The 27,063-nt window shown below is 36.0% G+C and overlaps 1 pseudogene; it reads left to right on the top strand.

The window, feature by feature from the left end:
- Positions 1–26,774, top strand: part of LOC108485186 (MLO-like protein 12) — a 64,196-nt pseudogene extending 37,422 nt beyond the window's left edge.
- The last annotated feature ends 289 nt before the right edge of the window (positions 26,775–27,063 follow it).

Below are 27,063 nucleotides of genomic sequence, written 5' to 3'. Positions count from 1 at the left end.
CTGTGGAGTGTTGGGTTAGGTGGGTTGAGCTATTCCCCACATGGAGTGTATGGCTGAATACGGGTGGAGTGTAGTGGTTGGTGGGTTGAGTAGTCTCCCAAATGGGCTTCCATATGTTTACCGATGTTGCATGTATTCGAAATGGGCCTATGGGCCATATTGTTATCTGAATAAGGGGCTAAGGCCCGGTTTATTATGTCTGAAAAGGGCTCGCCCGATACCACTTTATTACTGAATGGGCTTAGGCCCAATAGGCTTGAGTGACTTGGGCTTTGAATGGGTTTTCTTTACACACTGAGTTTCCCAAACTCACCCCTTTTATTTTCATCCACGCAAGAAATCCCCAACCATAGTGGGCTTGGAGCTGTGAGGGAATTCGGAGTGGCCACCCGTTCTGAAAGTTTGATTTTTTTCTGGTGAACTGGACATCCTTTTATTTACGTTTGAAGTTTTTGGGCTTTTAAATGTAATAAGGCCGCTTAATTATTTTTTGATGGTTTTAATATGTATTATTAAGATAGGTAATACTTATTTTAACTGTTGAAATTGGATAGCTTTAGGGCGCGTTTTCAAAAACAGCAGTTGATTTCAAAATAACACGACAATAAGCAAAGCTTCCGTAATGAAAGTATTTTTCCAAAATTAATCACTTTTCCTAAAAATGACTTAATCAAATGGGTTTCCTAGAAATATCCATGACGTTAAGGTGTGGCAATGGCGGTATGCATGTCTAGGATTGGATCCGAAGGAGCTTGGTATTAGCGATCCGATGGACTAACCACCTCTTTTAGGTTTCCTACGGTGCACGACTTCCATTCACTTCAACCCCTAATGAATTAATCTTTTGAACATCAAATACGATTTTACGGACTTAGAATGGAAATTTTTTTTACATTTTGATGTGGCATGTCGGATCCGGCCATAACTTCGGGCGGGTTTGGGGTCTCTGAGTTCTTTCCTTACTTTGGATCGGTATACTATACCATTTCTGACCCAATTTATTGATCAGCTGGTTAGGTCCGATTTTCACAACATAGACAATTAATGGTATTTATTTCTCCTTCAAATGGGAAAAAATCATTTATTTTGTTGACGATAGTTTAGATTTTAGGATTTAGGTTTGATTATGTTTTGATTATCAATTTAATTGTATTTTGTAATGATTTATATTTTGATTATAATTATTTGAATGTGCTTTTAGTTCTAAACATGATTGTACTGGTAATATGTCAAAAAAAATATTTATTTTAAGTTTTGCTTTTTATAATCAAGCAAGGGAATGAAGTTACTTGAAATCAAAATATTTTAAGTTAATTTTATAAATTTATGCTTTGATGTATTATCAGTGCACACTACAGCAAAACATTTGCAACAACCGCTGCATATTTTTGGGCTGAGAAGTTTATTTTGACTGAATTATATCACAAAACTGACATGAAGTTTTACTAAGGAAATGCCATTGTCTTTCAATTCTCCATCACTTGATCTTGAACATTGACTGGATTACTCATATTATGCCTTATATCAATTTTCAATTTAGATGGTTGTAGTTTGAAGATGATCTATTTTGGTACAAATCAGTTGGATTTTGCTGACATTTAATTTTTAAACTTTTTCAGGGTCATTCTTACGTATGCTTTACGAGACACAAGTAAGTTTTTACTTAATTACTTTTACATTTATGTTCGTGTATTGAATCTAATTTGATAAATCAATGCATTCACGGGAGCAATTGAAAAATGATCACCATTCAGATTGATAATTTTTGTATCAGTTTGTTAGCATCCTTATCAAGTATCAAATGCCTATCTGTTACTTCTTGCACACTGCAGGTTGGTTATATAATTCCTTCTTGTTTGGGTTATTCTGTCAAGATTTACTTAGAAAATGTTCTATTTTACAATATTAACTAATGTACTAAACTTCATGATACCGAGTACCTGTTACCAAATTAATATATCATAGTATTTGAATTAATTTTGTACAAAAATATTTTTTTGACTACTTTTAACCAAACCTAATTTTTTCTTCCCTATTTTTGTACTATGATGATTGTTAATAAATTTAATTATTACTATAATAATTATATGAAGTAATATATATGAAGTAAAATTATATTGTATACTAAATATGATATATATACTTTAATTCCTTGTGTTTTGACTTTTAGGATATAGTTCCATGTGTCTGTATTAGTGAATTAATGTTGTACGTATTTCAGTTATTGCTTCCTGCTCCTCCTGCAACTATTGGTTCAACTGAAGCTATCATTTAATCTTCGAATTAATATTTGGTACTGCTATAGATAAAGTTTTTATATTTGCTTAAACTGAAATATATTTGGTGCTACTCTTATAATCTTACATCTGTTCTAGGTACTATCGAGCACCTGAATTAATATTTGGTGCAACTAAATACACCACAGCCATTGACATCTGTTCTAGGTACAGGTTTCGTTGCTAAATTTTTTTTCCTTATTTCTATGCATTTTTCACTTTAAATTACTTAACAAATATGCATTTGTGGTTGTTATAATTCGGCTCAAGTGAATTAAGTATGGTTGTTGGATGTGTTTTGGGTATGGTTTATTATTGAATTACATTTTGACTGTAATTTGTTTATTTATTAGTTTGGGAAATGGCAGTGATGAGCTGTTATATTTGGTTGATGATAGATAAATGAATACATATGTACTTATGTCATGAATTTTCGTGATTTGGGATGTAAAGGTCAAATTGTTATATATATATGTGTTATTGTATGTTCGGCTATGATATTTGACTATTTATGTTTGGTTTACGATGGCAAGAATGAATATGTTTTAACTGTTATATTGAAGTCATATTAAATGACCGAATATATATAAATTGATTTACTTGTGTATATGAAATTTCAGCATGATTTATAGCATATGAAATTGACATGTTTTGATTTGGCTAAATGACATGAAAATGATTAATGTTAGTCAAGTGAGCAATGTATGAATTGGTTATGTTGCAAGTGAAATTTGGTTATTTAGATATGCTTGTCGTGTATGTACAATTTTGCTTACTTAACCATGAGGTATAGTTCAACTTACGATAATATGCATGTGGGATATCCTTTATGGGATAGAAAAACAAGCACACCGTTTATTTCATAACATTAATCAAATGTATGAATTGCAGCCCTTTAACTGTATGAATTGCAGCCTTTTAAATAAACTTGAACCAGACCTGATTCTTGTAGCTTAATTATTATTTGAAGTATGAATAAGTATGAATAAGTTTTTATATTTGGTTCAACTTAATTATTATTTGATTCAACTTAAGTATGAATAAGTATGAATTAATTTTATTACCATGTAGCTTGCTTGTCCATTAAAATTACAACAATAGCTGACCTTCTCTCCAACCTTATTTTAAATATTTTAAAGATTCAAAGTATATAGGCTGGAAACCTGACGGGTTGCCTTATATCGAGCTGTAAGATATAATGGATCCTGCCTAGGTGTAACAACGCCACGTATGATGAATCTTAAAAAATTCAAAAAGACTTGGAAAAAGCATATATCATATAGTTTAAAGTTACATAATTTACATAACAACTTACATAACTCACATAACTTACATAATTTAGATAACTCACATAACGTACATAACAACTTACATAACTTAACTAATACATGTAGTTTAATCTAATAATTTTCTTAAAAGCATATAGTTTAAAGTTCAAATTTCATAACTTACATAATCTACATAACTTACATAAAACATAAAAATATATCATATCAAGACTTACATAATAAACAACTTACCCGTGTAACTTATTGCCAACTTTAGACTTCAACAACTACGAAATGGATAGGACTTGGATGAATTTCTCAAGGGCAAGCAACGAGTATCAAAATGGAGTGCAATCTTTTTTAGATTTTGCATTTCACAATTCAAGCCAAGAGAATATGATTCTTTGCCCGTGTAAGAAGTGTGGCAATATCTATTGGCATTATCGTGAAGTTTCTACGAACATCTAATTGTTGATGGCTTCATTCGGGGGTATAAAAAATGGATTTTCTATGGAGAGTGTACACCTAGTGGAGCCTCTTCTACGATTAATCCGGGTTATCCTTATAGTGGTTACCATCAGTATGTTAGAGAAGATGACATGGAAGGTATGATGCGGGATGCATTTAATATGCGGAGTGAAGGTTTCCAATCATTTCCACCAAACTATGTTGCATCCGATGATTATAATATCGGTGGGAATACTTTTATGGAAACGAGAAGAAGTGTACCGGATGAACAACCGAATGAAGAAGTGGCAAAGTTCTACACGTTACTTGGTGAAATGAATGAAGAACTTTATGAGGGATCAAAATTTTCAAAAATGACATTCTGTATTCGCCTTTTCCACTTAAAATGTTTGGGAGGGTGGACCAGAAACTCTTTGACAATGCTGTTAGAGCTTTTGAGAGAAATGTTCCCGTTTGCAAAAATCCCTCAATCATGTAAAGACATGAAGAAAGTGATAAAAGATTTAGGCCTTGGGTACAACAAAATTCATAGTTGCCCAAATGATTGCATGTTGTATTGGGGTGATCAGAGAAATCAACAGTCTTGTCATGTTTGCGGTAAATCTCGTTGGATGAATAGAGATGCAGAAGATGTTAATGAGGATGAATATGGGCCACAGTCAATAAGGAAGTCGAACAAGATTTTGCGATATTTCCCGCTAATCCCAAGGCTTCAAAGGCTATTTATGTCGTCAAAGACAGCAGAGTTTATGACGTGGCATCATGATCAACAAACGGGTGATGGATTATTAAGGCATCCTGCAGATTCTTTAGCATGGAAAGTTGTCTTATTTCGATGTGATTGGGCTGCTGCTAATACTGCTCGCGGAATTAAAAATGATCAGTTTGGTTTTACAATGGTGAATTTCTCTCGATTAATTCACACTGGAGAACATTTGATAGACGAGCCGTATGTATTTTCTTCTCAAGTTAAACAAGTTTTTTACTCGAAAGATCCAATTGATGAGGGTTAGTACGTTGTACTCCGAAACACCACTAGAGCCTTGTTTGACATGGGGAATGGAAGTAGAGATGACATCGTTGAAAGATCAGAAACTTTGCCTTTTCCAGAACAAAACTTAAATGAAAATATCCCTAGTACTAGTACACAATTTCAATGGGTTCGTCAGGATATGGACGAAGATATTTACAATTTATGATGAGGTAAGATTTTATGATTTTTTATTTATATGTAATGTTATAATTTTAACATTGGTCATGTTATATAATTTAACTATTTTATATTTACTATTGTTGTTATTTCTTACTAAAATTTTAACTATTTTATGTGTTGCAGGAAAAATGCCTAGAAGAAGATTAAGAGATCTTAGTATTGTACAGAATACTACAAATTCGGAAGAAGTAAGTGCTGAACAGCAGACAGTTGTTGGATCTTCAAGCGTGCCGGAGACACTTGACGAGTCTATGGAATTTCAAAGTAATGTTAAGTTTATTTTACAAATTGTATTAAATTTTATTACTGATTTATTTTTAAATTTCAATATAGTAATAATATATTATTTTTCAGCTAAAAATGGTGGGACGCGCAGAGGTCGAGGACGTGCGCTCCTAACAGATTTATATAACTTAAATTCTGTCGAGCGTGTCAAAGTAACTAGAAACAGCCATGGTCAGCCTGTTGAACAAGAAGCTCGACTTTTAGCAGGCTATTTAGGCATTATAGCACGAAATGCCAATATGTTGCCCATCAACTACGAATCATGGCATAACATGTCTGATAGCAATAAAAATCAAGCTCTCTCTAATATTAAGGTAACAAAACGTTAATGTAATTTATAATACTTTGGTTTAAGTTTCATTTATATTTAATTCCTAAACTTGTGTTTTTTAGGAGAGGTTTGCTTTAGAGGTCTCTGATGCCTATATCAAGAAGGCATTGGGTAAAAAATAGAGAGACCATAAAAGCAGTTTGAAAAAAGAATATTTTAAAAAACCCATAAGCCTTGAAGAAAAATTGCAAATTGTCCCACCGGGAATGCTGAGGTACCAATGGGAAGATGCGATTCGATTTTGGAATTCGAAGAAAGGAGAGGTATTATGTACTTGCAAACTCTTATAAATTTTTTGGTTTATAGTATTTACTATATTCGTAATAATAATTTCATTATGTAGGACCGTGAGCGAGTTGGAACAAGCAGCAGGCAAAAACAAAAATTTACGCACACGCCAGGGTCGAGAAGTTTTGCTTGTGTAGCTCAGGATGCGGTACTATGGATTTATTAATTCTATCAAGTATTAATGACTTTTTACTATTAAATAATATTTTTGCTACTATATTGTAGGAAGCCTCGTCTGGTCAAAAAGTTGGGCGCCTTGACTTTTTGACATTACGCACGAGAAAAAGGATGGAATTCGATGACATCCGAGGTTGCGAAATTATGGTATATTTACTTAATAAAATTTGATTCATTATAAATATTTATAATATTTAATTATAATGTTTTAATTAAATGCGTTTTATTAGTTTAATTTAAATAATGTTATGTTGTATTCCTTTTATTGTATATTTCGGTTCTAACTCTTTGGTGATTTATTAGGAGAAACTAAAAGATAAGAAGGCGAGTATGAAGCAAGCTGCTTGATCGATAGTTCTGTTAATTTTGATGATATTGATAATGAATTATTAATGAAGTTTTGGGTCTGAAAGGTATGGTCGGGTTAGATTTCAAGGATCCGTGTTAACTTGACCCAATATTTTGGATCCACCTCGCACCAATACATGCCTTCACAGAGTCAAAGTCAAGCTGAAGTTCAGAGGCTAAAAGATCAGATAGTTCAAATACAAGCTACCACAGATGAGCAAATTTCTCAACTTAGAGCGGAGGCAGCAACGCGGGAGGCGGAGGCAGCAGCGAGGGAGGCGGAGCAGAACAGAAAATACAATGAACTCCAGCTACAGATTCAGTCTATGATGACTATGTTCCAGCAATTTTAAAATCCGCCATCTTAGACATTTATTTTCTTGTAACTTTTAACATTATTGTAAAAAAATTTTGAATATTCATTTACAATTTATATAATATATTTTTCGTATAATTTTGTATTATTTAAATTTGCGGGTTTTGGTTGGATTTCATGGCATATTTGTTGTTTTTGGTTGAATTTCTTGCAGGAGGGTTGGATATAGGTGCAAAAATACATATTGCAAAACTGGGCTTTTTTCAAACAAACACCGTTAATTTTAGCGGTGTTACATATAGCGCCTTTTTTGCGGCGCGCTAGCTAAAAGTATTAGGGGCGCTTAAAAATACCGCTAAAGGAAATAAAAAAAGGCCGCTAAAAGTCTGTTTTTTGTAATGCTTTTACCATTGTGGTTAATGTTAATAAATAATTTGCCCTTTATGGACAAGGTGGAGATCTTATTTTTGGCTTCCTTTTATCCCCTTAATTGTAAGTACAATACATTTTTCATATATTATGTAATTGCTTTTATGGATTCATCTATTTATGGATATCCTTTTTGCTTTTTACGTAATAAATTAAGATAATATTTAGACTCAGATATCGGTAACATTTGCTTATTTCAGATAATTCTAATGGTTGGAACCAAGCTGCAAATCATCATAACAAAAATGGGATTAAGGACTAAAGAAAGAGGAGGTGTGGCGAAGGGTGCACTAGTGGTTGAACCAGGTGATGAACACTTCTGGTTCAATCGTCCTCAATTCCTTCTTATTCTCATTCACATCATTCTTTTTACGGTAATAATTTTTACTTCAAACTTAATCGATATAATATGAATTTATGTATATATTAAAATTTTATGCAATATAAATATAAATTTAATTAAATCCGAATATGATATAAATACATGGATTAACTTTTGTGGACAGATTTGAATTTATCTAAATATGATTTCATTGTGTAGAATGCATTTCAACTGGCCTTTTTCGTGTGGAGCACGGTAAGCAAAACCTAAACCCTGTGTTTGTTTCCCGAGAAAATGTTCGATTAGCTTATCTAACAATTCTTTCCCCTTCTTTCTCAATCCTTTTTAGTATGAATTTACCATAAATTCTTGCTACCATGAGAAAATTGAAGATATCATCATCAGAATCTCTATGGGGTGAGTTTTTTTTAATAAAAAATTACGGATAAAAAATCATCTTTTTGGCTCAGATCATAAAATAAATATTAATGATTTGAAAAACAAAATACTGATAATATATATTGTAATTTTCAGGGTCATTATACAAGTTCTCTGCAGCTACGTCACTCTTCCACTCTATGCTTTAGTGAATCAGGTAAGAGTCGAATTTTGGAAAAAGTATTTTATGGACTCTTTTTATTACATTATTTATGATTTTTTTCTAATTATTTAATGATATTTCAATAATTTTTCATAAAATTGATACATAATTTTGGTATTTTTTTTTCTTTGCACCCCAAACCCAAAATCGTAAATCTTGAAATCTCAACTTGGACTTTAAACCTTTTGGGTTCATGATTTAAGATTTGAGTTTTAAGATTCAAGGTTTGGGATTCAATGTTTAGGATTCAGGATTCAATGTATGAATGACATGGAAAGAATTGCTGAAATATCATTAAATAATTGGAAAAAGATCATGGATTAAGTGGTAAGAGAGTTCATAAAATAATTTCTCCAAATTTTAGATGAAATTTTAATAAATTTAATTTGATATAGTCCTAATTACTGTTTAATAATAATCTTTAAATCTAATTATAAGAATTTATAAAATGAGTAGTTATTAGACCTAACACATAAACACGTCTATTATTTTTACAGAGTTAAAAAATAAATATTTTAAACTTAAATAGGTTGAATTGGTCAGACCAAGCACGTCAATTCATCTAAATCGAGTTAATTTATCAGTAAAAATAAATAATTCGATCCTTAAATTTTTTTGAAGGAAAAATATATGTTAATTTATAATTTTTTTAAATTTTGTGTACAGATGGGAACAAAGATGAGATTGTCGTAACTATTTTTTTGAAAAACGGGAATCGACTTGGATTTTGAAAATGAACACAAAAAACGGGAGTCGCCACCGATCCTTTTTGACTAGGTGTGATCGGGTCACCTCGTTAAAGTGGTTGTTTTTAATAAATAACTTGATTTATTTAAACAACAATTTTGGTCTACGCAAATCAAGAAAACAGGTTCGGGAGTCGGTTACGCACGAGGAAGGATTAGCACCCTCGATGCGCCCAAAACTAGTACCTAGTTGATTAATTAGTGTCTTAGTGTCAAAGATTGAAAACTTGAAAGAATTTAAGATACGATCCTTTTTTGTAAAGTGAACATTGAAATGTCAAAGACATTCTCGTCTCAAGGCAACGACATGTTATATCCAGTGAGTTAGGATATGGCATCTCGAACCTTTGAGGATGAGCGTGCCTTGTGTTTAAAATATATTTTGACCTCTTTTAAAAGGATATTCGGTTAGTTAGGGTGAACAAGGAAGATTGAGACCCAGTAAGTTAGGGCACGCTTCCTCGAATTCCCGAACACCGAACATTGCCTTTACTTGTAAAAGATCTTGTTTCGAAGTTTCAAAGTGTCATACCCGGTAAGTTAGGGCACCACGCTTCGTATCTCCGAAAATAAGCATTTTTAAGACTTGTATCGTGATTTAAAAAGAATATTTCGTTATTTAGGTTAAATGAGAAAAGTCGAAACCCAGTAAGTTAGGGCACGATTATCTCGAATTACCTAATAACGGATTTTGCTTTTATGAAAGAATTGTTTTAATATATTGAGCAAAAAGTAACGCGATTTATAGTAAAATGTAAAAGCAAAATGTAGTATTGACGTATATAAGAATATAATAATAGTGCGACGGTGTCAAAACAATAACATGAGCAACCGTAAAAGGTGAAGTAATATCAAGGCTAATAGTATGCAAATATAAACAAATGTTAAACATGGCAAAAATAAAAATGACAATGATAACGAAAACGAAAACGAAAACGAAAATAATAATAATGTAAATAACAATAGTGCGAAACGATAATAACGCATGGTATTTAAACATGATAGTAATAATGTGAACATGAAGTAGTAGGGAGCATATGTATGTAAAACATATAATACCAGATTACAAATATATATGCAATATTTATTAAAAGCAGTAATAATAATAAAAGACTAATAATAACGATATATAAACATATAAATGTATGTATTAAAACTTATAAGTAATAATAAAATGAGTACGTAGTATTAAAATATATAAAAATGCGATATTAATGACATATATACACACAAAATATGTGTAATATATTAAAAGTATAGACAGGTGTACGTAAAAATATATATATGTATGTAAAATGTACATAGTATAAGATATGTATGCGTAATAGGAATATAATGTATATATATTTAGTGAAAACATATGTGACACACAAATACCTAAAAAATAATATTAAGCTATTAATAATGCTATATAACATATATATATACATATATAATGAAAATACATGCTACTATGTAATAATAATAGAAATACAAAAGTAAAAGTATTAAATTAAAGTAATAATATACATATATAAAAACTACATATGTAAATGTGTATATGTACATATAAAATGTATACTAATATATAATGATAATAGTAATAATAACAATAATGTTAAAATGCAAAAGTAAATATAATATGATAGTAATATTAAAATAAAGTAATTAAAATAATACTATACATATAGAAAATGTATGTACGTACATATGCAGCAAAATATATATTAATAGTAATAATAATAACCATATAGGTGATATTAATAATAACGATAATGATATTTAGAATATATATAAAAATAATAAAAGGTATGTATATATAATAATAACAATGGTATAGCAAAAATAATAATAATATGTTAATGAATATGGTAATAATAATAATAACAATAGTTAAAATAATGCTAAAAATAAAAAAGAGTAAAAATAATATAAAAATCAGATTAAATCTCAAAGAAGGGACCAGATTCGAAACAAAAACAGAATTTTGGGGCCAATTCGAAAGGAAATATAAAAAGAGGCACCTATTTGAATACGCGAATAACATACAGGGGTCAAAAGGGGAATTTACTCGAACCCTTTAAAACGACGTCGCAGGAGGGAGGATTAAATCACAAAACGTGATGAATTTTGAGGCCAATTTGAAAGAAATAAAAAACTAATTGCAAAACGTGTGAAAAGCGAAAGGACTGCGCGCGAAATTAGACCATCATATGAAAACGCGAGGATCCTGAGGTGGGTCGGAGCCGGTTCTCAGGTCAGGGTGGCTAAACAGCGTCGTTTTGGGCTTATGGGTGCCAACCAAAACGGCGCCGTTTTGTATCATCTATATAAGCCAAAATTTTGTCTTTGAAATCATTTTTGTTGTTTGTTTCAAAAAAAACTAAGCGTTTTTCTTTGTTTTCTCTGCAGGTTCGAGCTCGGTCAGCGCTCCGGAGGTCTACCACCTTCCTCCGCCGCGTCTCCGGTGCTGGCGACCACTGTACACGGCGGTCGGAGGTGAAAATCTCCCTTTTTTTATTATTTTTTCTTTGTTTTAAGTGTTTATAATATAGGTATATATATATGCAAGTAAAAAATTCGGAAAATGGAAAAGAAAAAAAGAAACGAATCAAAAACGCACGGGATATAATCACCTTAGTTCTTTAGGTATCCGATTCTTGGTATTTGTTTCCCGATTTAGTTTTTTTCTTCGATTGGCTGCTTTGTGTTTTTTGAATCATCGATTTTGTTTCAAAATCAAAATGCTTCCTTTTTCATTTCTCTTTTGTTAGAATGTACAAAGGTTTTAGATTTGGCTTTAAATAGCCATTTACATGCCATTTGCTTTCATCCACTCTCGTTTAATGCTTGCGGTGAAGAGGCGGTGGAGCAGAGGCCACTTGCGGAGATGTGACTAGGGGCGGTGGGATAGGTGATTTAGGGTTTCAAATTTTGAAACCCTAAATTTTGGGCTAGTTAATTGATTGGGATTAGTTTTGGGTAGGTTTTGGTTGTTTGGGCTTCATTAGGTTTAGTGGGTTGTGGGTTTTGGGCTAGGTAGGTTTTAAGGATTTTGGGCCCAAAATTGGGCTTGTCTGTTGCCCTCTTTGCTTGTTGTCGTGTAACGAGAACAAAGCAAAGACTTAAGAAAGACCAATTTTGCCCGGTCATTCATAGAGTCTTGACTTCTTTGGTGCTCTTATTCTTCAGGTAGCTTCATTCCAGTCTACTACGGCTCGTCACTTTACTCCACTCCATTGCAACTTCTGAGAAACAAGACTTGTGATTTGTAGTCTCAATCAATTCCTCCGCAACTTCAAGGAGATAAGATTCGCTAGCTTCAGTCTGCTCCACTGCAGTTTCAAGGAGGTGAGACATGTGACTTCAATCTACTCCGTTGAAACTTCGAGGAGATCTGTTGTGGCTTCTAACCTCTCCAGTGCCATTTCAAGAAGAAGAGATTTGTAATTTCTAGCCTGTTACCCTACGGTATAGGTGTTTCAGACCCATTACATTTGATCTGTTTCCCTACTTTAGGGGTTTAGATCCGTATATTCAACCTGTTGCCTTACTATTTAGGGATTCAAGGTCTGTAAGTTTGGTTTGTTACCCTACTGCTTAGGGGGTTAAGCCCATTATCTTCGATCTATTTCCCTACTGCTTAAGGGGTTAAGATCTATAAATTCATCGCTTCCCTCTTGCGACTTGGTGGAGATGAGACTCATTTGATGTATTTGATCTGTTCCATTACAACTTCAGGGAGACAAGATCTGTAATTTTCAGCCTATTACCCTACTGCTTAGGGGGTTAAGGTCTATCATTATTGATCTGTTTCCCTACTGCTTAGGGTGATAAGATCTATTCCAATTCAGCTTGAAACCCTCTTCGATTCGATCTAGGGGTTAAAGCCCTTTGAATTCAACCTGTTACCCTATTGCTTAGGGGTTTAAGATCTGTAAATTTAGCCTGTTACCCTACTGCTTAGGGGTTTAAGGCTTGGTGAATTCACTGATTCTAGGGACATGACCTGTAGAATCAATTCTATGTATTTATGCTTATGCCAAAGAATTAGGATGCTATGATTAAAGTGAATCAAATGCTCCTAATTAGATGCATTATGAATGATCTATGAATGTATGAATGCAGCATGTTGTGAGTGTGAATCCCTATTTAGGTTGCCATTGCTCTTTTTTCATCAAGGTTCCTTCACTGAAATGGTACCCTGTCTTCTTGTTCAGCTCAAATTTTGAACAGAAAACCCGAAGAGGTAGTCCCAATTTAAACTTTTCCTTCTCAGATGCTTCCAATCTTTGAGTTTGGTTAGTTCTAAAAAATAGTCCTGTTTCAGGTTCCTGTACTATTTAGAAACTTTCAGAGTAATATGCAGAACTCTTTTTGCGAAAATGGCTTTAGTCCATTAATCATCATTTCAATGCAAAATGCTTGAAAAAGATCATAACAATGACAAAACTGAAATTTATCATAAACAACATTTGAAGGGAATAGATTAATCACAGTCAACAAACATTGCTAGAATACAAAATGAATAAAGGAAATAGGTGCCCTAGATATCGCAGCGTGAGTTTCTCTGTACTGACTTCTTGAAGACTTATTTTTTGCCCAATATGTGTTTAGGGGATCTAGAGTACTCTTGCAGATGTCCCAAGATGTAACATCTCTCCTCCTTGTTAATTTAGGTACCATAAGACCATCGCGTGCCCCACCTTTGATCAAAATTTGAATCACCCTTTACGGGTTTTCAATTCAAAATCCTTTTGGTCTCAAGGTGCTCTTTGCGAGTTTTCACCCTGGCCTCTCCTCTTTTTTCTCTCTTTTTTTTTTAGGCGAAGTATTTTTTAACCGAATCTAAATTCACGGGATTGAATAAGGTCTTGCCATCCATTTCAGCCAATATTAATGCTCCGCCAGAAAAGGCTTTCTTCACCACATAAGGCCCTTCCCAATTTGGCATCCATTTTCCTCTGAAGTCCTTTTGTATAGGAAGGATCTTTTTCAGTACTAGGTCTCCCTCGTGGAACTCTCTGGGACGAACCTTTTTGTTGTAATCTCGCATCATTCGCTTTTGGTACATCTGACCATGGCGAATAGCCCGTAGCCTCTTTTCTTCAATCAAATTCAACTGATCGTATCAGGACTGGATCCATTCTGCTTCATCCAACTTTACTTCTGACAAAACTCTGAGGGAAGGAATCTCGACCTTGATAGGTAAAACTGCCTCCATTTCATAGACTAATGAGAAAGGCGTTGCCCCAGTAGAAGTTCTGATAGACGTTCGATAAGCATAGAGGGCGAATGGTAGCTTCTCATGCCAATCTTTATAAGTTTCTGTCATCTTTCCTATAATCTTCTTGATGTTCTTATTGGCTACTTCGACTGCACCGTTCATCTTCGGGCGATACGATGATAAGTTGTGGTGTTTGATTTTGAACTGACTGCAGACATCCACTATCGTGTTATTGTTCAAATTCAATGCGTTGTCAGATATGATCCTTTCCGGCATTCCATATCGAAAGATGATTTCCTTTTTCAGGAACTTGCTAACTGCTAATTTAGTGACATTGGCATATGAAGCGGCCTCCACCCATTTGGTGAAATAATCGATGACCACAAAGATGAAACGATGCCCATTTGAAGCTTTTGGTGAAATTGGCCCAATCACATCCATGCCCCACGTCGAGAAAGGCCATGGCAAAGTCATGACATGCAGAGGTGAGGGAGGTACATTAATCTTGTCTCCATAGGTTTGGCACTTATGACATCTTTTGGCGTAGTTAATACAGTCTCCTTCCATGGTGGACCAATAATAACTGAACCTCATAATTTGCCTAGCCATTGTAAAACCATTAGCATGTGTCCCACAGACGCCCTCATGGACTTCTTCTAAGATTTTATTAGCCTCAATGGCGTCTACACATCTTAATAGTACCTGATCCTTCCTTCTTTTGTACAGGATCTCCCCGTTTAAGACATAGTCACTGGCCAGTCTTCTCAACGTTCTCTTGTCGTTCTCAGTAGCTTGATCGGGGTACTCAGGATTCTTCACATATCGTAGGATATCGTGGTACCAAGGGTGATCATCATTTTCCTCTTCTTCTTCGAGGTTGTAACAATGAGCCGGAGCCTCGTAAATGCTCATTTGGATTGGTTTCACATCCTCTGGTTGGTTCACCTTAATCATAGAAGCTAAAGTTGCTAGGGCGTCAGCCATCTGATTTTCTTCTCGTGGGAGGTAGTAGAAGATAATATCATCAAACTCTTTAATTAACTCAAGGATCAACCTCCGCTAATTGATCAATTTGGGGTCTCTTGTCTCCCATTCACCTTTGAGTTGATAAATCACTAGGGCAGAATCTCCATATACCTCTAACACCTTGATTTTACGTTCCATGGCCGCACGTATTCCCATGATGCATGCTTCATATTCTGCCATATTGTTCGTGCAGTCAAAATTCAATTTACTAGTGAATGGATAATGATCTCCGTTCGGGGACACCAAAACTGCCCCGATTCCGTTACCCACAGCATTTGATGCTCCGTCAAAGTTTAGCTTCCAAAGGTGACCTTCTTGAGGGTCTTCTTCAGTGGTTGCTATGCACATTAGATCTTCATTTGGGAAATCAAAGTTCAGAGGCTCGTAGTCCTCTAGGGCTCTGCTGGCTAAGAAATCTGCTATCGCACTCCCTTTTACGGCCTTCTGGTTCACATAGACTATATCGAATTTAGAAAGTAAAATTTGCCATCGGGTCATTCTCCAGTTCAAGGCAGTCGACTCCATCAAGTATTTCAGAGGATCCATTTTAGAGATCAGCCAAGTTGTATGGTACAACATGTATTGTCTCAGTCTTCGGGTTGTCCAGATCAAAGCACAGCACAACTTTTCAATGAATGAGTATACTCAGTAAACTTCTTACTGAGGTAATATATCGCTTTTTCTTTCCTTCTCGATTCATCATGCTGGCCAAGCATGCATCCCATAGAATTTTCAAATACCATCAAATACAGTATCAGTGGCTTATCTGGATTAGGTGGTGTCAACACTAGGGCATTAGACAAATATTGCTTAACTTTGTCGAAAGCCTTCTGGCATTCCTCGTCCTAACCACCAGGGTTGTGTTTCTTAAGGAGACGGAATATGGGGTCACATTTTTCTGTTAGTTATGAAATAAACCGAGCGATGTAATTTAGTCTTCCTAGGAATCCTCGAACTTCCTTCTGAGTGCGTGGTGGAGGTAACTCTTGTATGGCTTTGACTTTGTCTAGGTCAATCTCAATCCCTTTTCCACTGACCACGAATCCTAGTAGTTTTCCTGACCTGGCTCCGAAGGTACATTTTACGGGATTGAGTTTCAACTGGAATTTTCTCAACCTCAAAAATAATTTCCTCAAGACTTGCACATGCTCTTCTTCTGTCCGAGATTTGGCGATCATGTCGTCGACATAGACTTCAATTTCTTTATGCATCATATCATGAAATTGGGTTACCATGGCTCTCTGATATGTTGCTCCCGCATTTTTCAATCCGAATGGCATTACTTTATAGCAAAAAGGTTCCCCACATGGTCACAAATGTGGTTTTATTCATGTCTTCAGAATGCATCTTGATCTAATTGTACCCCGAGAAACCATCCATGAAGGAGAAAAGTGAGTAACCTGTCGTGTTGTCCACTAAGGTGTCGATATGAGGCAACGGGAAATTATCTTTCGGGCTGGCCTTGTTTAAGTCTCTGTAGTCTACACATATCCGTACCTTTCCATCTTTTTTAGGACGGGGGCGATGTTGGCTACCCATTCAGTACTTAACTACTTGTAAGAAACCAGCATCAAATTGCTTCTTGACCTCCTCTTTTATCTTCAACAGAACATCGGGCCGCATCCTTTGAAGCTTTTGCTGAACTGGCTTGCATTCATCTTTGATGGGGAGCCTGTGTACCACGATGTCAGTACTTAGCCCAGTCATATCCTGATATGACCATGCAAAGACATCTTTGAACTCTTAGAGTAACTCAATAAGGTCCCGCTTTGTCTCTGTGGTGATGCAAGCTCCGATCTTTACTTCTCTCATTTCTAGTTCATCTCCTAAGTTTACGACTTCTACGGTCTCTTTGTGGGGTAGAATCTGTTTCTCCTCATGTTCTACCATTCTTAACAAATCAGGGGATAAGTTACAGTCTCCGTCATCCTCAAAGTCTTGGGATCCCTCTAGACACATATCTCGCTCAAAAGGAGATTCTGAATTAGTAGCAACGTCACTCGCATCATTGATATCTGGAGACCTGTTGTAGGTGTGAAGGAAGATGCAAAGAACAAGAGAATCTAAGAACAATGATATGTTTGGTATGATCATGAATGAAAGAATAAAAGAATATTTGCACGGAATAAGTCAAAAGGATGCATTTCATTGAAATAACAATTTCGAACATAAGCCTATTTCACAAAATGACACTTGTTACTCCTAGGCCTAGAGCAATAAGTGTGTTTTAGACATTACTCTGAGTTAGTTCTAAAGACTACAGGAATCTCTTCCGCAGTCCAATTATTCAGAACACTTCCCGGCTCATAGGGGTTAATGCCTGACAAATTCTCTACCTCCGTCCCTTCTTCATATGTGGCGTTGATATCCAAACTCTCCATCATTCCTTCCAAGATTTCCTTTCTCGATGTTTTCCACTCGGAGTGAATGACCCCTCCAAACACAAAAGTCTTCGATATATGGGGGAAGATCATTGGTTCCCATTCGATTTCTCCCCCGCTCAACCGCGCTCTCCTTCTTTCTTGCTTCTTTTCAAGTTCCTTCTTTCTTTGTTTCATGTCCGGCTTAAACCCTAACCCAAAACGGTCTTGTTTGTCCTTCATCATTGGTACATTAATCCTTCCCTGAAGGTATCTCCCGAGTCCTCTTCCGGGTAGAGCCCCCTTTCCAACAGTTAATCGTAGTCCCATTCTTGTAGTCTCAAATAACCTGGGTATTGGAATCTTATTTCTTTTGATGATGAACGTCACGTTCACAAACTCCAAAGATCGAAAAGAGCACTCGATCGCTTCATCATTTATCTCCAGATATGGGGCATCACTGGTTATTGCCGCGATGATTTCCTCTTCAGCATTGATTGTTACTAACCGACCTTCGGTCACTAATTTCAACTTTTGATGCAGCGACGAAGGGACTGCCCCCGCTGAGTGTATCCATGGCCTCCCCAATAGGCAATTGTACGAAGGCTTAATGTCCATGACCAAGAAATCTACCTCGTATGTGCTCGGCCCGATTAAGAGGGGTACTTCAATTCTCCCCATTACCCTCCTTTCCGTGCCATCAAATGCTCTCACTACACTTTGGCATGTCTTCATATGAGAACTATCCACTGGCAACCTACTCAGCGTAGATAGGGGTAGGACATTCAAGATCTGAGACCATTGTCAATCAATACCCCGTAAACGTGTACCCTTTACAGCAAGTCGTGATGTGCAAAGCTTTAGATGATCCTCGGCCCCCTGGCGGTACCTCATCGTCATTGAAGAATATGAAGTTGTCGGCGCTTATATTGTTGACTAAGCGGTCTAGTTTGTTTACGAGATATCGTTAGCAACATAAGTTTCATTCAGACCTTCATCAATACTGCTGCGATGAGTTTGAACTTAAAAGTAAGGCCGATCTGATATATGCTACCGGGTTGTTTGTGTAACTGTTCTACGACACTATATTCGCTGTGCTTTAGGAATTTTAAGAATTCCTTGGCTTCTTTTTCAGTCACTGATTCATTAACAGTTGGTTCATGCCTCAACGGCTTCTCGTTCTTTTGCTCAATTGCTAATGATTTTTCTTTAACCTGCTTGACTTTTGTATTTGGGGTATAACGCCTTCCGCTGCGCGTATAAAAACCTTCGTCTCGAACTTCTTCTGACGCATTAATCGAGGTCTCCTCTCCCGGGAATGTCACATTGCAGTTATAGTTCCACGGTACCCTTTTGCTATCTTTATAAGGAAAAGCAACGGGCTTTTGGATCACTACCTTTGGCGCAACTCGTGCCCCAGCTTCATTCATTCTCGGATGTGATATGATAACCACTGGGTGGTTGACTTTGTAAACATCCTTCGTCGACCTCTCTTCGGAGGCACACACATCTGCTTCTTCCTGGTTTCTGACATATTCGAAGAATTCCAGCTCCTTATTATCCATCAATCCTTGTACTAAAGCCCTGAATTGGCTGCATTTCTGAATCTCATGGTCCTCTTGATCGTGGAACTCACAATAATTCTTCACTTCTCGAGGCCTGACCCCCGAATTCTGTGCCATCAAACCTCTTTCCACCATTTTCTTCCATACTTCTTTCAACGGGGTATTCACTTCTGCAACATTCATCTTAATTTCTTTCCCCGAACTCTGGATTATCATATTTATCCCTTATCCCCATGGTTAGGTAATAGATTCTCTGCACTGGATGTATCATCAAATTTCACAACCCCCATATTGATGAGTCTCTCAACCAATTTCTTGAAAGTGGTACAGTTTTCTATCGAGTGTCCTGTGGCTCCTGCATGGTATTTGCATTGGGCATTTGCGTCATACCATTTGGGGTATGGAGGTTGCATTGGCTTTAGATAAAAGGGAGATACGACATGTGCATCAAATAAACTCTGGTATAACTCCTTGTACGTCATTGGAATGGGCGTAAATTGAAGTTTCTCCCTATTTTGTTTTGTGTTGGGCTCTTGTCGGAGTGGGCTTTGCTGTCCGGTAGTTGTCGACCTTGGTTGGCTTACGGTGATCGATTTTGAATATGAGTTCACATTATTTACCTCGTGCTCTTTCTTTCTCGGCGCTGTCCTCTTAGCATTTTCCCCAGCTTCTATTTTCCCACATCTTATGCCGTTTTCTATCATTTTTCCAGACATTACTATGTCCGAAAAACTCTTGGTTGCGCTACCCAGCATGTGGTTAATAAAAGGTGCCTTCAGGGTATTGATGAAGAGCATAGTGGTTTCCTTTTCCAACAGAGGGGGTTGGACCTGTGTGGCCACTTCTCTCCATCGCTGGGCGTACTACCTAAAGCTCTCATTATGCTTCTTCTCCATATTCTGTAAAGTGATTCTATCAGGGGCTATGTCTGCCACATGACCGTACTGCTTTATGGAGGCTTGTGCTAAATCTTTCCATGAACTGATCTGGGCGCGACTCAGCTGGTTGTACCATCTAGAAGCGGCCCCTTCTAGACTTTCTTGGAAGCAGTGAATTAATAGCTGGTCATTGTTGACATGGCCTGTCATTCGTCTGTAGAACATAGTGATGTGAGCTTCGGGACAGCTAGTCCTATTGTATTTCTCAAATTCCGGAGTTTTAAACTTGGGAGGGAGTACCAGGTCCGGAACCAAACTTAATTCCTTAGCGTCGATTCCACCACGATAGTCAGTATTTTCCATTTCTTTAAATTTTTCTTCCAACCATCTACACCTTTCTTCAAGCTCTCTCGGGAGTTCTACCCTTGTCTTTTCTGCTTCTATTACTTCATCGAGATTGAGGACCACAAGGTTGGTTGGATTGTCCCCCAGATTAGAGCCTGAGCCGGCCTGATAATTCATCGGTGCCGAAGCACCGGCTTGAAATGGTTGGGGCCTAATCGTGACCGATGGCCTTCTTGGGTACATGTCAGGTTGTGTCTGAATGTCCATTGGGCAAAACCCGAGGTAGGTAGGATCTTCATTATCTTCTTCCGCATTGACCAAAGGGCTTTTCCCTTTTTCTAATCCGCCAGCCAATAGACGAGTTAATTGGTCCATCATGCTTTTCTGGGACTCCAACATGTGGTCCCTCATATCTTGCTGAATTTTGGCAAGCTGTTCTTGCATACGTGCTTGTAATTGATCCTGCATCTCTTTTTGCATTTGTTCCAATCTCTCTAACCTTTGGTCCATTGCCCTTGTTTTTTCCCTTGTACCGTAACGATGTTCCAAGGTAACTGCCATGATTTTTAGGGCTTCTTGTGAGTTTTAGTGCATGTGATGCAATGCTGATGCATGAATGCAGTGAATGCGATGAATGCAAAAAAAAACATTGATTCCAATTCTATTTCATTAGAGTAACTTTTCTAGAAAACAAGTTTCTTTACATAAAATAGATTACATATAAGACTTGGCCCTAATGCTTAAGACCTTGACCTGCCTAAGAAGCCAAGCTAGTTTTTGTCCTCGGTCCGATTCTGACTCCTATTTTAAACTCAGCACATCGACTTGTACTGCTAATGTTTGCAAGTGATCAGCCACTTCTCGCACTTGAGTCAAAGCTTCGCTCATGACGTAGTCCCTGCTCCTGACTTGGTCTTGAGATTGATGAAGTTGCTCCTTCCATCGCTCGTTATTTACCTCGAGGAGTTCTATCTGAAGTTCACGATTTTGCAGCGCTGTTTTGAGTTCTTCTATATTCTCTTTTAATTCTTCGATTCTGTTCTGACTAGCTTTCAACTCGATTGCAGAGTTACGCGAGCGATACTGATACAATGACCTTTCTAACTCTGATACGCGGATCTTTAACCCTTCTTTCTCATTCTGGCTTTCTACCAAACTTCTTTTCAGAGCACCTTCTCGAGCTTGAGCATCGCAAAATTTTTCCTCCCACTAGTTGGCTTTGCTTTGTTCTTCTTTAACTTCATGTCGCCATTGTTTGGATGTTTTTCCTAACCCAGCGGTTCTCATTGATCTGCGCAACTTCTTATAGTCCGTTTTCAAACTGTCTAAGTCCTCTTCAGCCTTGTTTTTCCCTTTTCTGAGTTTTTCAGCTTCTAGTTTCTGGATATCGACATCTAACCCTAACTGCATCTTTTCTTCTTCCAATTGCTCGATCCTTTTTTCTAGCTCCAGACTCTTTCTCTCGAAATCTTGCGTGATGATTTCTAGCTCAGATGGGATTACTTTCAAGCGCTCTTCTATCGACTGAGGATTCCCTTGATCTGATGTAGGGATGTTGTCGTTAATCATCTAATTCCACCATCGGTCGTACTCAGAAGTAGTCATGGGATTGGCAGCAAACTTCTTCATTCTACGAGTCTGGTTCCAAGCATTTGATATCTCACGAACTTTCTTTTTGTAATTATTCCCTATGAACACGAACTCGCAATGGGCTAACCCGTATGTTGGTGGTGTAAACTATCTGGATCTGTATTGTCGCAATGCAAGTAGAGGAGCATACCCGACGGCCCCCCATACTCCTAACAAGGGAACCCAATCAAAGTCTCCGCATCGGTATAATATTTCATTAGGAACCATCCACGGGGCTCTCCATTCAACATCTTCTTCTTGCAGATTCTGGAGCACCGTTATCCAATTTTCTTCTGTCACATCATCTCGCCTCGGTGTAGCCACTAACTCTTTCAGCGGAGAGTAATTTTCAGAGAAGATGCGATATGAGACCTTTTTCACTTTCCAAAAATGGCTGTGGAACCAGGATAACAAGAGTTGTGCACATCAAATAAATCTCCCTTCGCCCGCTCTTCTACAAACATTTAATGATCTGAAAGTTTCAATCAAGATTGCGAATGCAGTGTGGTTCCTTTACCAAGCCTGTTGAAAAGGTCGGCAATAGCCTCGTCTACATGCCCCAAAGCCTTGGGGAAGATGACCAGTCCATTAATGCTCAAGGCGAAGACATCTACCCTTTTCTTCACGTCGAGGTGCGCTAAGACTAGATCCCTTAGGTTCCTCAAAGGAATGCATTTACAATTTCCTTTTTGTTTGATCCGGGTTGTCACCCACTGTTCGCTCACCCCTGTGAGGTTCATTAGCTTTTTTGAAAATGCTGGGACGTTAGTAGGTTTGGCATAAATTTTGTCAACCTGAATCTTTGGGCAATGGAGCAAGGTCGTGTATTCTTCTATAGTAGGTACCAAATCTACTTTTCCGAAGGTGAAGCAACTGTAAGTAGAATTCCAATATTGGGCAAGGGCTCGAAATAGGTGTTCATCAACCTTGACATCGAGCAGATAAGGTAAATCACCGTAATGACAATAGAATAGCTGTTTGACCTTATCATCCCACTGACCCCAAATTTCTTTCATGTCTTGAAGATTATTCTGAGTTACGCTGATCCGAGTAAAATTCCACAATTTTAACACGTACCCCTCGGTAAGACTGTCACATTTCTCTTGTTGTGTTGTCTCAGCCCATATCCGGACAGCCGCGTTGTCTTCTACTTTATCAAAAAACCCTTTTTCCATGATAAGCTATCTATTTAGGAACCGAATGCGAATCAACACCTTTTACAATAAAAATGCCATGCAAATACAATCAAAGTAAAACAAAGCAAACAAAGAATAATAAATATAGCACTTGCTCAAGAGATCACTAGGGTTTTAGAGTGGCTCTACTTAGGGTGGGTTCTTAAGGCTCGCTACATGGGGTTTAGTTCTAGAGTAAGGGTACCTGAACCAGCAGATTCCTCGATCTTCACCCATTATAGGCTCATACAGACCGAGTTTAGTTCAGGGGAATACATTTCCCTATGGCTACACGGAGATGAAAATCTCATGAAGACATAGGTACGGATGTATCCCGAAAGTGATCCACTATCCTGCACGGAGGTGAAAACCTCACGAAGGATTAGTTTCTCACTCCCACTTAAAGGGGTGTGACCACAGCGGCCATGCAATGCAATATGCAAAACTATTTAAAGACTCGAAACAACGCAGCAGGTATTGTACAAAAATAGCTGATGAAATGTAATGAAAGGATCGTATTTCAAAACCAAATTTTCAATTTTCGATAAAAAGACAAGAGTTAATCAACTTGTGGCTTGACTCTCTCGTTCGTGTCCCCAGTGGAGTCGCCAAGCTGTCGTAACCATTTTTCGAAAAAAAGGGGAATCGACTTGGATTTTAAAAATAAAAGAACGGGAGTCGCCACCGATCCTTTTTGACTAGGTGTTATCGGGTCACCTCGTTAAAATGGTTGTTTTTAATAAATAACTTGATTTATTTAAATAACAATTTTGGTCTACGCAAATCAAGAAAATAGGTTCGGGAGTCGGTTACGCACGAGGAAGGATTAACACCCCCGATACGCCCAAAATCGATACCTAGTTGATTAATTAGTGTCTTAATTGCCGAAAATTGAGAACTTGAAAGACTTTGAAATACGATCCCTCCTTTTGTAAAATAAACATTAAAATGTTAAAGACATTCTCGTCTCGAGGTAACGATACATCATATCCAGTGAGTTAGGATACGACATCTCGAACTTTTGAGAAAGAGCTTGCCTTTTATTTAAAATCGATGTATTTTAACTTCTTTTAAAAGGATTATTCGATTAGTTAGGGTGGACGAGGAAAATCGAAACCCAGTAAGTTAGGGCACGTTTCCTCGAATTTTCGAACACCGAACATTGCCTTTATTTGCAAAAAATCTTATCCCGAGGTATCAAAATGTCATACCCGGTAAGTTAGGGCACTACACCTCGAAACTCCAAAAATAAGCATTTTTTAGACTCGTGTTGTGATTTAAAAAAGAATATTCCGTTGTTTAGGTTAAATGAGAAAAGTCGAAACCCAGTAAGTTAGGGCACGATTATCTCGAATTACCTAAAAACGGATTTTGCTTTTATGAAAGAATTGTTTTAATATATATTGAGCAAAAAGTAACGCGATTTATAGTAAAATGTAAAAACAAAATATAGCGTTGACATGTATAAGAATATAATAATAGTGCGACGGTGTCAAAACAATAACATGAGCAACCATAAAAGGTGAAGTAATATCAAGGCTAATAGTATGCAAGTATGAACAAATGTTGAACATGGCAAAAAATAAAGATGACAATGATAACGAAAACGAAAACGAAAACGAAAATGAAAACGAAAATAATAATGTAAATAACAATAGTGCGAAACGACAATAATGCATGGTATTTAAAAATAATGTGAATATGAAGTAGTAGGGAGCAGATATATGTAAAACATATAATACCAGATTACAAATATATATGCAATATTTATTAAAAATAGTAATAATAATAAAAGACTAATAATAACGATATATAAACTTATAAATATATGTGTTAAAACTTATAAGTAATAAAAATAAAATGTGTACGTAGTATTAAAATATATAAAATGCGATATTAATGATATGTATATACATAGAAATATATGTAATACATTAAAAGTATAGACAAGGTATACATAAAATATATATATGTATGTAAAATGTACGTAATATAATATTAAGATATGTGCGTAATAGAGAATATAATGTATATGTATTTAATGAAAATATATGTGACATACAAATACCTAAAAACAATAATATTAAGCTATTAATAATAATGCTATATAACATATATATACATATACATAAATAATGAAAATACATACTACTATGTAATTATAATAGAAATACAAAAGAAAAAGCAATATAAGTATTAAAGTAATAATATATATATATATATAAAAAACTACATATATAAATGTGTATATGTACATATATAAGTGTACACTAATATATAATGATAATAGTGATAATAATAATAATGTTAAAATGTAAAAAGTAAATATAATGTGATAGTAATATTAAAATACTATACATATAGAAAATGTATATACGTACATATGCAGTAAAATATATATTAATAGTAATAATAATAACCATATAGGTGATAATAATAATAACGATAATAATATTTAAAATATACATAAAAATAATAAAAGGTATGTATATATAATAATAACAATAGTATAGCAAAATAATAATAATATGTTAATAAATATGATAATAATAATAATAACAACATTAAAATAATGCTAAAAAAAAAAATAATAATAATATAAAAATAAAGTAAAAAAATAAAAAAAAAATCAGATTAAATCTCAAAGAAGGGACCAAATTCGAAACTAAAACAGAATTTTGAGGCCAATTCGAAAGGAAATATAAAGAGGGGCACCTATTTGAATACGCGAACAACATACGGGGGCCAAAAAGGAAATTTACCCGAACCCTTAAAACGACATCGCTGAGGAAAGGACTAGATCGCAAACCGTGGTGAACTTCAGGGCTAATTTAAAAGAAACGAAAACTTGATTGCAAAATGTATAAAACCCGAAAGGACCGCATGCGAAATTAGCAATTAGACCATGCCTACAAAACACGCGGATCCAACCCTAAATTTTTGGGCTAGTTAGGTGATTGGGATTAGTTTTGGGTAGGTTTTGGTTGTTTGGGCTTCATTAGGTTTAGTGGGTTGTGGGTTTTGGGCTAGATAGGTTTTAAGGATTTTGGGCCCAAAATTGGGCTTGTACAGAGATCAACAATCTTCAATCAAAGAATAGCAGAATCGCTTAAAAATTCGTATCGCACAGCAAAGAAAAATACTAAACACGGCAAGCATTCGAATAATACAACACCATTTTCAAGCAAGCCCGCAACTCCAACATATGGGATGTCTCCTATCCATCTTCTACATGGCTATCCTCGAAAAAGTGAGGAAAGCGATCATACGTCTGTGACGCATTCAAACTTTGAGAATGACCGATGGGATCCGGTAGATATGTTCGCCAACTCTTCAAGTCACCGTGATATCTATGTTCCTGATGTTAGTAGTGGTGGACTGCAATTGGAAAGGAGGGAAGTAGCGAACGTGATGGTTCAAGAATCTAGAGCTTTGGAAATGGCATCAATGTCACCTCAGATACCTCGAACACAACACGAAATCGATATTAGTTTGTCGAATTTATCCTTTACGAAAAGATGATCGAAACCAAGGATTTAAATTGGGTTAAACAATTCTGAATATCGACGACAAAGAGATTTTTGGGTTAAATTGGGTTAAAGGGTTTTTGGTCAAATTATAAATGAGTTAGGACCCGATTGATCCTAGTTTAACCAAAATCTTAAATATAGTATGGATGTAAATATAAATATAAATATAATTTTGATAGGATTATTAAGGTTTTGGCTACTCAACCTCAAAAAATTACAAAATGGTCATTTAATTATCGAAAGTTTTTATTTAAATCATTAAGCTATTAAAGTTTTTTTTT

This window comes from Gossypium arboreum, chromosome 6 (genome assembly GCF_025698485.1).
Source record: "Gossypium arboreum isolate Shixiya-1 chromosome 6, ASM2569848v2, whole genome shotgun sequence".
In the NCBI taxonomy this organism is placed as follows: domain Eukaryota; kingdom Viridiplantae; phylum Streptophyta; class Magnoliopsida; order Malvales; family Malvaceae; genus Gossypium; species Gossypium arboreum.
Note: the sequence above shows the minus strand (reverse complement) of the source record. Positions and strands in the feature narration are given on the sequence as shown.